This window comes from Grammomys surdaster, unplaced genomic scaffold, assembly GCF_004785775.1.
Source record: "Grammomys surdaster isolate TR1022 unplaced genomic scaffold, NIH_TR_1.0 462, whole genome shotgun sequence".
NCBI lineage: Eukaryota > Metazoa > Chordata > Mammalia > Rodentia > Muridae > Grammomys > Grammomys surdaster.
In genome coordinates, this window is record NW_021604881.1 from 1 (window position 1) to 12,343 (window position 12,343).

Sequence of the window (12,343 nt, forward strand, 5' to 3'; positions counted from 1 at the left end):
AATTACCTGAAATTCTGTCCATTTTCTTACAAATAATAAAAAAGAGTTACAGGAAAATATATTTCTCTGAGAATATGTTCAACACTGGGCTATGTATTGTATCTGCCATCCCTTTGTATTCTGAATCACAGAAGCTCTACATAGGGATTGAGCCCCCAAAATGACCCAAGGGTTGGGCTCAGAAACAAATTCCAATTGAAAAATCTTTCATTGAGAATTGTTTTTTAATTTATTCTTTTCTTTTGTGTGTACAGTGTTTGGGTTGCATGGATGTTTATGAAGTTTGTGAGCATGTACATTTGTGATGTGTGTGCATGTCTGGTGCCACAGAGACAGGAAAAAGGTATCACATCCCCTGGAAATGGACTTACAGTTGTAAGCTTCCAAGTCAGTGCTAGATTCTGCTCTGGGTTCCTGGAAGAGTAGCTAGTGCACTTTACCACTGAATGATCTCTCATTTCTGTTGTGAATTTAAGGTTAAACAGCTTTGATGAGTTTAAGGGTGCAACTGAACCTCCAAAAGTGTTCAGATATATATATTACTGTCTACTTAGGAAAGATTAGAATTTTCAAATGGCATTTTAAAAATATACAGTGTGAAATTTGGGCTCTGTTCCTGTGTCTGCTGCTGTGTCTGGTTGTCACCGTGTGGGAGCTGTTTCTCAACAAGCACTACATGATATCACTGATTGGAGTCCCCAGGGCAGGATTCATCAAACTGAATGTGCAATGGAAGCTGTTAATCAAGATTCCAAAACAGCCGGTCTGATGTCAAAAACACATACAATGTTGGTTGTACTGAAGAGGGCACAGTCAGAGTTTGCCACTGACCAGAAGAAAATTCTCCACGTTGACAACCATATTGGTATGTCAATTGCAGGTCTAACTGCTGATGCTAGACTCTTATGTAACTTTGTATGCCAGGAGTGTCTGGATTCCACATTTGTATTTGACAGGCCACTTCCTGCATCTCCCTTTATGTCTCTAATTCAAAGCAAGCCCCAGATCCCAACACACTTATATGGCCCGAGACCATATGGTGTTGGCCCGCTTATTGCTGGTTATGATGATATTGGTCCTCACATTTTCCAAGTCTGCCCATCTGCTAACTATTTTGACTGCAGGGCTATGTCTATCAGAGCCTGTTCTCAATCAGCTCACACTTACCTGGAGAGACTTATGTCTGAATTTATGGAGTGCAATTTGGATGAACTGGTTAAACATGGTCAGCTTGCCTTAAGAAAAACTCTCCCTACTGAGCAGGACCTGACCACAAAGAATGTTTCCATTGGAATTGTTGGTCAAGACTTGGAATTTACAATCTATGATGGTGATATGTCTCCATTCCTGGATGGTCTTGAAGAAAGACCACAGAGAAAAGCACAGCCTTCACAGGCTGCATAAAGAGATGATGAAATAATGGAACATTAAGTGATAAAGTTATAAGGACCTGAGGATGTAGGGACATATACTGGTGACAATAATCTGTATTTTAAACCAACAGCTGCAGAGTATTGTGTGGTATATTTTAGAAATCATTCCAGATGTTAGTTTTCTTTAAGGAACTTCACTGAAACCACTTAATGGGATCCATTTTCATTGTAAAGGTCTACATAATCATTTCCTAGGAAGTATAGGTATCTATACCAATGTTTTTATATGAAGAAAGTGTCTTTACAGTTTTAAAGACAACTGTGAAATAAAATTGTTTCACCACAAAAAAATATATTTTATATACACTGTGGGCTGGAGAGATGGCTCAGAAGTCAAGAGCACTGTCTGTTCTTCCAGATGTCTTGATTTCAATTCTCAGCAACCACTTACTTGCTCGCAACCATCTGCAGTGGGGTTGGATGCCCTTTTCTGGTGTGTCTGAAGATAGCTACAGTGTACTCATATACATAAAAGATAAAAATAATTCTTTAAAAATTATTCACTGTGATCTACTGAATAAAGTCTCTTTATAATATGCAAATTTGTCTTTAAGGTCACTAACATTCTGCTTCTTTTTTTTTTGTTTGTTTTTTTTTTGTTTTGTTTTCAAAAGGGTTTATTGTCTTGGTGGATGGTAGATGAATCTGGTTATACCCCTGTAAAAGTCAGGGCAGTCCTGAGTTATATAGGGAGGGAGAAAGGGGGAGGATCGGGGGAGGATCTGGGGAGGCATGATTAATTTGCTTCGCCCTCTGGCCTTCATTAGTATGTAAATCCCTAGGGCCTGAGGCCTCTAGTCATGCCCTCTACCTGTGCACTTTGGGAGGTGCTGTCTGGCCTACATGACTGAACAATGTAATTCTATGGAGACTAGACTGCATTTCAGGACCCTGGGTTCTGGGGGCATGCCAAACTCCTTCCAGTTCTCACGCAGAGTCTCAGGGTTCTAGGAAACTGCCCAGCCATGACCCAGAATACCCTTATGCAGTCCCACATTTCCTCTCCTTTACTTTTTAAAAAAGGGGAGTCACTGTGTCGTCTGTGGTGAAAATTTTGGATGAGGAAGCCAAAAGAAAGCACTATGTAGGCCAGAGGGGTTAGCACAATTAAGTCACAGAGTAAGGGGAGTTGAGGGTGGGGGTTGGGAAGGCAAGGGATCATTGAATCAATTGATTACAATTTGAGGTGGTACAGTTTGAGGGTAATAACATCTGACTAATCTAGATAGACATTAAGTTTTCCTTACTAACATATAACTTTAGCTATTTGACTTTGGCAGAAGAGTTCATTTGTAGCTGGAAGGTCTGAATCTGTCTGTAGGACTCAGTGAGCATCTCTGGATCTTGGCATGCAGCTCTGGGTCTCAGTGTGTCTCTGGAGTTTGCAGTCAGGTGGTGTGGCTGCAAGAAGACAGTATGACATTCTAGGCAGGTTCCAGGAGATGGCGTTGTCTCTGCTGGACTTGTGGGAGCACCTGTAGGATAATCAAACAGGGAAGCAGCACCCAGGCAGGGGGATGTCTGTAAAGGGTGTGTAGTAAGCATTAGGCTACTTGGGATCAGGCATGTCACGGTGTGTCATTGAGATTCTAGAAAGGCCTAGGTGTTTGAGGCAATTTTAGTCCTGGAATGTACCTTTGAGTCTGTTTTGGATGGCTGAGGAAGAAAAACATCATATTAATTATGTAGGCAGCAACAGTTTGTCTGTAAAAGGAAACTAGTTGTTAATTAAGACCTGAAAGGTGGTGATCAGCATGTTGATTTAACCTGTGGAAGTAGATCTAGATGACTTTTGAACCTTGAAGAAATCTTAAGAATTGAAAAAAAGTGTTGGGAATATATCATGAGTGTTAGAGAGAAAAGGAGACATTTAAACAAAAAGGCGAAACATTTTGGGTTGAAAAGCATGGACACTGTTGTTTTAGGTGTTCCTGTTGGGGGAAAAGGCATTAATGGCAGATTTAGAAGTAGTGGAGGAGGAGCCTGCTCTGTCATGTGGTGGCTGGGCTACCACATGGTGGTTGGGTGCTCTAGTAGAGAGGCCAAGGAATTCACCATTTGTTTTTCTTAGGAATCCTAAATGTAGAGGAGAAAAAGGTCAACCTTGAAGAAAAGCTCAAAGCAAGAAACATAGGTGTTTGATAGGAGAGTCAGAAGGAGTAAATGTAAAACTGAGCCATGGCAGGGAGACATGTGGAGGCTGGCTTGTAGCTGGCAGTTCCTAGGAGCTGGCAGGCAGTGTGCAGTTTCTCCAGGCTCAGCCCAGAGTCTTCACTTTCGAGAAAGAAACTGTAAGGTACACAGGGGCTAAGGGAACATACTGAGTCTCAGACCCTCTGCTACCAGGCAAGCCAGCTGGGCTATAGCTGGCCGCAAATGACCTAGAAGGTGAAGTGGGGAAGGGGGCAAGCAGGGAGCCATCCCTGTTGTTTTAGGCAAGTTGGCTGGGCTGTAACCGGCTGGCTGCAAATGGCGGAGGAGTGGGAGAAGTCTACACTAGGCTAGCAGGCAGCCTGTGAAAGACTGATCCCCTGAGGGAAAATCAATAGGGACTAGAGTTCAGAGCCAGTGTTCCTGAGAAGCTAGCAGGCAGAGCACAAAAGGCTGACCCCTTGGGGAGGGGTAGAGAGCAGAGATCAGGGAAGCACTGCCATCTTGTTAAATTGGAGAACATGTGGGGAGAAAGAAAGCTATGATAGCAGGCAGCTTTGAAAGACTGAAGTAGGCACTCCTAAGTGCTCAAAACAATTCATGGCAGGCGCTGTGGCTTGAAACAGCTATGAGCTGTGAAGGAGCCTTCTCTGTGGAGCTGGGGGATGGGCAGAGTGGAGGCTAGGGAGTTGCCGCCATCTTGTCTTTGAACGGCAGAACATGTGGAGGAGAGGGAGAGAGAGAGAGACCTAGTCTTTTGAGCCAGGCAGGAGTTAGTGGTAGCTAAGAGTCAGAGAGAAAATGCTGGCCTGAAATACATGGAGAGAGAAAGAGAGAGACCTGCCTAGTCTTGGGGACTAGGCTGGAGTTACTCACGGTTCCATGGAGAGGTTCTTGGTGGGTGCCAGCAGGGGGTACTCTTGGAGCTGGCTTTGCCCAAATTCTCTACCACCTGTAGGGAACAATGTAGGCCCATGCGTGGGCATACACGGGCATGAGTCTTTGTTGCGTTGTGAGTCCATGTGTCTGCCATGATGTGGTAGGCTGGGATTGTAGCTTAGCATGGCAGGAGCACATGGGACCTTGGCTGAGTTTATTCCCTGCAACACCTGGCGAGTGCAGTCGGGCCCCACCTGGCATGGGGAATTCTCACTCTAGTTCCTCAGGGGTGCAGAGCTCTTGGATTGGGGATCCCTGGGCCAGAAGTTGGATGGAGACCGACTGGTCTCAAGTCCTTGGGCTCTCAGACCCATGAAAGGCCACCAAAGGACCGAGATGGGGCCTATAGATACCATTTCCATGCACCTGATGATAGTCAATATGTTGACAGTCTTATTTGCATTGTTACCATATATCACATCATCCTTTGGAGTACCCAGTTTTCTGGATGATGCTGGCTGTAAGGCTGTTGCATATATCTACAGAGTCACCCGGGCTATGTCCATCTCTACCACTTCTATTCTAAGCACATTCCAAGCCATCACCATCACTCCCAGTAATTCTAAGTGGGCGTGGCTTAAGCTTAAACTCTAGACGTGGACTTTTTGCTCCTTCCTGTTTTCCTGGTTCATCAATATGGTCATATATGTGCAACTCATTGAGACCCTGATTGTGAAAACCAACTATACTGGTGCTGATTACGGATATTCTCATGTTTACTGTAGAAGTCTTCCACTCAAGTACCCCAATCTGGGATTATTCCTGAGCATTATCATAATAAGAGATCTGCTCTTTCTGGCCATTATGATGTGGACCAGCCTCTACATGTTGACCCTCCTCTACAGCCACCGCAAGAGAACCCAGTATCTCCACAACCAGAGCCTCTCCTCCCAGCAGTCTCCTGAACACAAAGTCATGCACACAATCCTGTTGCTTGTGAACTGCTTTGTGTTCTTTTATTTGTTGAACAACTTTTTCAGCATTTATGATAGCTTTTGTACACGTGAAAGAATGCCAAGTTTGGGAGTAATTATCGCAATCTTGACATCATTATACCCCACTCTCTGTCCATTTTTACTGATGAACACTAATAAAATTATTTCACAGTGTATTTCTTCTCTACCTGTTTTCAAAGAACCATTGGTGAGCAATATCATGCCCTGATGTTCCCATGAACAAATCTAGAGATTTTTGTGAAATGTTGGACTTTCTGTGGCTCTTGAGTCCTTTGTATGGTCCCAATTAGAATTCTTACAAGTTGTACATTTTCAAGTTATAGAATTTAATATTTTGGATCAATAAAGACACATCCACACCACTTCAACAATGTTCATATTTATTGTCCATTTAAATTTTAATACTTTGAAGTTTGTAATATAAAAACTGGACTGATTAATCCCCACATAAGTACCATCTCACACACACACACACACACACACACACACACACACACACACACATTGTGCACTTGATCATAACATGTACCTACACACACAAACATAAATAGATAGATAGGTAGAGAGATAATAGATAAATAGATGATTTTTTTCAAAGGTTGTTTTTTATTTTGACACTTTGAAAAGTTTTTCTTTCACTTGTATTTTGTTTCATTTTGCTCTGTGTTTTGAGGCAGGGTCTCTGTAGATAGACCTATCTTTTTTATGGAACTCACTATGTAGACCAAGCTAGTCTTGAACTCAAGAGATATGACTGCCTCTGCCTCTTGATGGCTGAGCATGAAACAATGTGTCCTACAACAAAAGAGATTTTTATAAATATTTTTTATGCTATTCTATGATGTTATTTCTCTTAAAATTTGTATTTAGAATACTGGAAATATTTGTGTCTTGGATAAAATTTCTTTTAAATGCTCATTTTCATTGCTTTTTTTTTGTCTGAAGCACAGGCCTTTTTTTAATGGATATTTTATTTACATTTTAGATGTGACCCCCTTTCCCCATTTCTCCACCACACAAGAACCCCCATCCAATCCCTACTCTCCCTCCTTCTATGAGGATGTGCCCCCACCTACCCCCCCACTACTACCTCACCACCCAGGAATTCCCACACATTAGGGGGTCCAGCCTTCATGGGACCAAGGATCTCCTCTCCAGTCTATACTCGACAAGGCCATCCTCCAAACATATACAGCTGGAGTCATGGGTCCCTCCCTATGTGCTCCCAGGCTGGTGGTTTAGACACTGGGAGCTCTTGTTTGGTATTTTTGCCCTCCCCATGGGGCCACAAACCCTTTCAGCTCCTTCAGCTCCTTCCCTCTAACCCCTCCATTGGGAACCCCTTGATCAGTTCAATGGTTAACTGTCAGACTCTGGCAGACCTCTAAGGACACAGCTATGTCAGGCTCCTGTCAGCATGCACTTCCTGACATCCATATAAGCGTCTACCTTTGGTGACTGCACATGGGTAGGACACCAAGGTAGAACAGTCTCCAGATGATCCCTCCTTCAGTTTCTGTCCCATGCTTTGTATTCATATTTGCTCTCATTCGTATTTTGTTACTCCGTCTAAGAAGGACTGAAGCACCAACACTTTGGTCTTCCTTCTTTATGAGCTTCATTTGGTCTGTGAGTTGCATCTTGGGTATTGCCAGCTTTTCGGCTAATATCCAATTATCAAGGAATCCATCCCATGTGTGTTCTTTTGTGATTGGGTTACCTCGATCAGTGTGATATTTTCTAGTTCCATCCATTTATCTCTGAATTTCTCAAATTCATTGTTTTTAATAGCTGAGTAAATGTTCCATTGTGTAAGTGTACCACATTTTTTGTATCCATTCCCCTGTTGAAAGACACTTGGGTTCTTTCCAGCTTCTGGCTATTATAAATAAAGCTGCTATGAACATAGTGGAGCATGTGTCCTTGTTATTTGTTGAGCATCTTCTGGGTATACATATGCCCAAGAGTGGTGTAGCTGGGTCTTCAGGTAACGCTATGTCCAATTTTCTGAGGAACTGCCAGGCTGATTTCCAGAGAGGTTGTACCAGCTTGCATCCCACCAACAATGGAGGAGTGTTCCTTTTTTCCACATCCTCGTCAGCATCTGCTATCACCTGAGTTTTTGATCTTAGCCATTCTGACTGGTGTGAGGTGGAACCTCAGGGTTGTTTTGATTTCTGTTTCTCTGAAGACTAAAGATATTGAACAATTCTTTAGGTGCTTCTCAGCCATTCAAGTTCCCTCAGTTGAGAATTCTTGGTTTAGCTCTGTACCCCATTTTTAATAGGGTTATTTGTTTGTCTGGAGTCTAATTTCTTGAGTATTTGTGTATTTTGGATATTAGTGCTCTATTGGATGTAGAATTGGTAAAGATCTTTTCCCAATCTATTGGTTGCTGTTTTGTCCTATTGACAGTGTCCTTTGCTTTACAGAGACTTTGCAATTATGAGGTTTCATTTGTCAATTCTTGATCTTAGAGCATAAGCCTTTGGTGTTCCATTCAGGAACATTCCCCCTGTGGCCAGGTATTCGAGGGTCTTCTCCACCTTCTCTACTAATAGTTTCAGTGTATCTGGTTTTATGAGGTGGTCCTTTATCCACTTGGACTTGAGCTTTGTACAAGGAGATAAGAATGGATTGATTTGCATTCTTCTACATGCTGACCTCTTGTTGAAACAGCACCATTTGTTGAAAATGCTGTCCTGTTTTTCCACTGGAAGCTTTTAGCTCCTTTGTCAAAGATCAAGTAACCAAGGGTGTGTGGGTTCATTTCTGGGTCTTCAATTCTATTCCATTGACCTTCCTGCCTGTCTCTGTACCAATACCATGCAGTTTTTATAACTATTGCTCTGCTATACGACTGGAGGTCAGGGATGGCGATTCCCTCAGATGTTCTTTTATTGTTGAGTATAATTCTCTCTATCCTGGGATTTTGTTATTCCAAATGAATTTGCAAATTGCTCTTTCTATCTCTATGAAGAATTGATTTGGAATTTTGATGGGGACTGCATTGAATCTGTAGATTACTTTTTGAAAGATGGCTATTTTTACTATATTAATCCTGCCAATCCATGACAGTGGGAGATTTTTGCATCTTCTGAGACCTTCTTCGATTTCTTTCTCCAGAGACTTGAAGTTCTTGTCATACAGACCTTTCCCTTGCTTGGTTAGATTCACACCAAGGTATTTTATATTATTTGTGACTATTGTGAAGGGTGTCATTTCCCTAATTTCTTGCTCAACTTATTTTTCCTACGAATAGAGGAAGGGTACTTATTGATTTGAGTTGATTTTATACCCAGCCACATTGCTGAAGTTGTTTATCAGGTTTAGGATTTCTCTAGTGGAAGTTTTGGGATCACTTAAGTATTCTATCATATCATCTGCAAATAGTGAAAGTTTGACTTCTTCCTTTCCTATTTCTATCCCATTGACTTCCTTTTGTTGTCTAATTTCTCTGGCTAGGATTCCAGTACTATATTGAATAGGTAGGAACATAGTGAGCAGCCGTGTCTAGTCCCTGATTTTAGTGGGATTGCTTCAAGTTTCTCTCCATTTAATTTGATGTTGGCTACTGGTTTGCTGTATAGTGCTTTTATTGTGTTCAGCAATGGGACTTGAATTCCTGATCTTTGCAAGTCTTTTAGCATTTAGGGATGTTGAATTTTGTCAAATGCTTTCTCAGCATCTAGTGAGATGATCAGGTCGTTTTTTTTCATTGAGTTTGTTTATATAGTGGATCACATTGATGGATTTCCAAATATTGTACCGTCCCTGCATTCCTGGGATAAAGCCTATGTGATCATGATGGATAATTGTTTTTACATGTTTTTAGATTCCATTTGCAAGAATTTTATTGAGTATACTTGCATCGCTATTCACAAGGGAGATTGGTCTGAAGTTTCTTTGTTGTTTAAATGTGTGGTTTAGGTATGACTGTAATTGTGGCCTCATAGAATGAATTTTGTAATGTTCCTTCTGTTTCTATTTTGTGGGATAGTCTGAAAACAATTGGTATTATGTCTTCTTGGTAGGTCTGATAGAAACTCTCTACTAAAACCATCTGGTCCTAGTTTTTTTGTTTTGTTTTTGTTTTTGTAGGAAGATTGTTAATGACTGCTGCTATTTCTTAAGGCATTATGGGACTGTTTAGATGGTTTATCTGCTCCTGATTTAACTTTGGTACCTGATATCTGTGTAGAAAATTGTCCATTTCATCCAGATTTTCTAGTGTTGTTTAATATAGGCTTTTATAGTAGGAACTGATGATTTTTGAAATTCCTCAGTTTCTGTTGTTATCTCTCCCTTTTCAGTTCTGATTTTATTAATTTGGATACTGTCTCTGACTTCCCTCTCGTTAGTCTGGCTAAAGGTTTATCTATCTTGTTCATTTTTCTCAAAGAACCAGCTCCTGGTTTTGTTGATACTTTGGATAGTTCTTTTTATTTATACTTGGTTGATTTCAGCCCCGAGTTTGATTATTTCCTGCTGTCTACTCCACTTGGGAGCATTTGCATCTTTTTGTTCTAGTGCTTTCAGGTGTGCTGTCAAGTTGTTAGTGTATGCTCTCTCCAGTTTCTTTTTGTAGGAACTTAGAGCTATGAATTTTCCTCTTAGCATTGCTTTCATGGAGTCCCACAAGTTTTGGTATGTTGTGTCTTCGTTTTCATTAAATTCTAAAAAGTCTTTAATTTCTTACTTCGTTTCTTCCTTGACAAAGTCATCATTGAATTGTGAGTTGCTCAGTTTCCACATGTATGTGGGCTTTCTATTGTTTTTGTTATAATTAAAGACCAGCCTTATTTTGTGTTGATCTGAAAGTATGCAAGGGATTATTTCAATCTTTTTGTATCTGTTCAGGCCTGTTTTGTGACCAATTATATGGTCTGTTTTGGAGAAAGTACCATTCGGTGCTGAGAAAAAGGTGTATGTATTCTTCTGTTTTAAAATGAAATGTTCTAGATATATCTGTTAAATCCATTTGGTTCATAACTTCTGTTAATTTCAAAGTGTCTCTGTTTAGTTTCTGTTTCCATGATCTGTCCATTGCTGAGAGTGGAGTGTTGAAGTCTCCCATGATTATTGTGTGAGGTGCCATGTGTGCTTTGAGCTTTAATAAAGTTTGTTTTATATATGTGCATGCCCTTGCTTTTGGAACATAGATGTTCGGAACTGAGAATTCATCTTGATAGATTTTTCCTTTGTAAGTGCGAAGTGTCCTTCCTTATCTTTTTTGATTATTTTTGGTTGAGAGTTGTTTGTTTTTCTTTTCTTTTTTTTTTTTTGACATGAGAATGGCTACTCCAGCTTGTTTCTTGGGACCATTTGCTTGGAAAATTGTTTTCCATCCTTTTACTCTGATGTAGTGTCTGTCTTTGTCACTGAGGTGCATTTCCCTTCTGCAGCAAAGTTCTGAGTCCTGTTTATATATCCAGTCTGTTAGTCTACGTGTTTTTACTGGGGAGTTGAGTCCATTGACATTAAGAGATATTAATGAAAAATAATTGTTGCTTCCTGTTATGTTTGTTATTAGAGTTGGAATTATGTTTTTGTAGCTATCATCCTTTGGGTTTTTTGAAGATTACTTTCTTGCTTTCTCTATGTTGTAATTTCTCTCTTTGTGTTGGTGTTTTCCATCAATTATCCTTTGAAGTGCTAGATTTGTGGGAAGATATTGTGTAAATTTCATTTTGTCATGTAGTATCTTGGTTTCTCCATCTATAGTGTTTGAGCATTTTGCTGGGTGTAGTAGTCTGGGCTGGCATTTGTGTTCTCTTTGAGTCTGTATGATATCAGTCCAGGATCTTCTGCATTTTACAGTCTCTGGTGAGAAGTCTGGTGGGATTCTGATAGGTCTGCCTTTATATGTTACTTACCTTTTTCCCTTACTGCTTTTAATATTCTTTCCTTGTTTTGTACACTTGATGTTTTGATTATTATGTGACGGGAGGTATTTCTTTTCTGTTCTAGTCTATTTGGAGTTCTGTAGGCTTCTTGTTAGACTACATTAGACTAATGTTACTGTCCAAGAAGACCCTTCAGGAGTCTGAGTGAAATTCTTGTGTTCCCTTGACCTTAGACTCGGGGTTTGAAGGACTGTGGTGTCTGTGGTGTCCAAAGGAGCAGTCTTGAAACTTTCATACTCACATGTGTGTATTGTCTTCATAATCAGATTTCCTCTGAGTTGTCGTAGCAGCCTTAGAGACCATACCACTTTGCTTCTGTATCCAATTGAGACTAGTCCTGCAAAAAACAGCTTTAAGAACTTTAGTGGTGAACTCTCTATTGTGGGATCAGGATTCTCTTGCTGTCTGAACGTTTCTGTGCAGGGCACACTCAGGATGAATTTGTTCTGTATGAGGGAAACTGCAGTGAATGTTTTTAAGTCTGTTCCTGTCACAGATTGGATTCTGGATAAGCTAGTCCCTTAATTTGCATTGAGAATAGTATTCATGATGCTAGGTATTTTCAGGAGTGTAGTGTGTGTGAGCCTGAGGGCATCCTCAGTGGTCCTCTAGCTAACTTACAAGCTTTAGGTTATCAGTATTGTCCAACCTGAAGACATGAAAATCAAGTGTCCCCTAGAATTTTGAAGAGAAGTCTCAGGGACAAATTGAAAGGCACTGATACTGTTTGTGTTGCAGGCAGATTAGTAATTACAATTGTCAGAAACTAGTGTTTAGAATTAGCTGTTTATAATTGGTAGGATGATATGTTTTAACTTTGATATATCAGAAAAGTATTTCATGCCACCTGGGAAGAAGTTCTTCACTGGCACACTCACATATGATGGCTGTTTGTGCAGCTCTATACAAGATGTTTAAACAATGTCTTACATTTTCTTTATTGTTTTCTTTCTTTCTT

At 40.6% G+C, this 12,343-nt stretch overlaps 2 pseudogenes; both read left to right on the forward strand.

Moving 5' to 3' along the window:
• The first annotated feature begins 670 nt into the window (after positions 1 to 670).
• LOC114632939 lies at positions 671 to 1,404 on the forward strand (annotated as a pseudogene).
• A 3,455-nt stretch (positions 1,405 to 4,859) lies between these two features.
• Positions 4,860 to 5,698, forward strand: LOC114632941 (annotated as a pseudogene).
• The last annotated feature ends 6,645 nt before the right edge of the window (positions 5,699 to 12,343 follow it).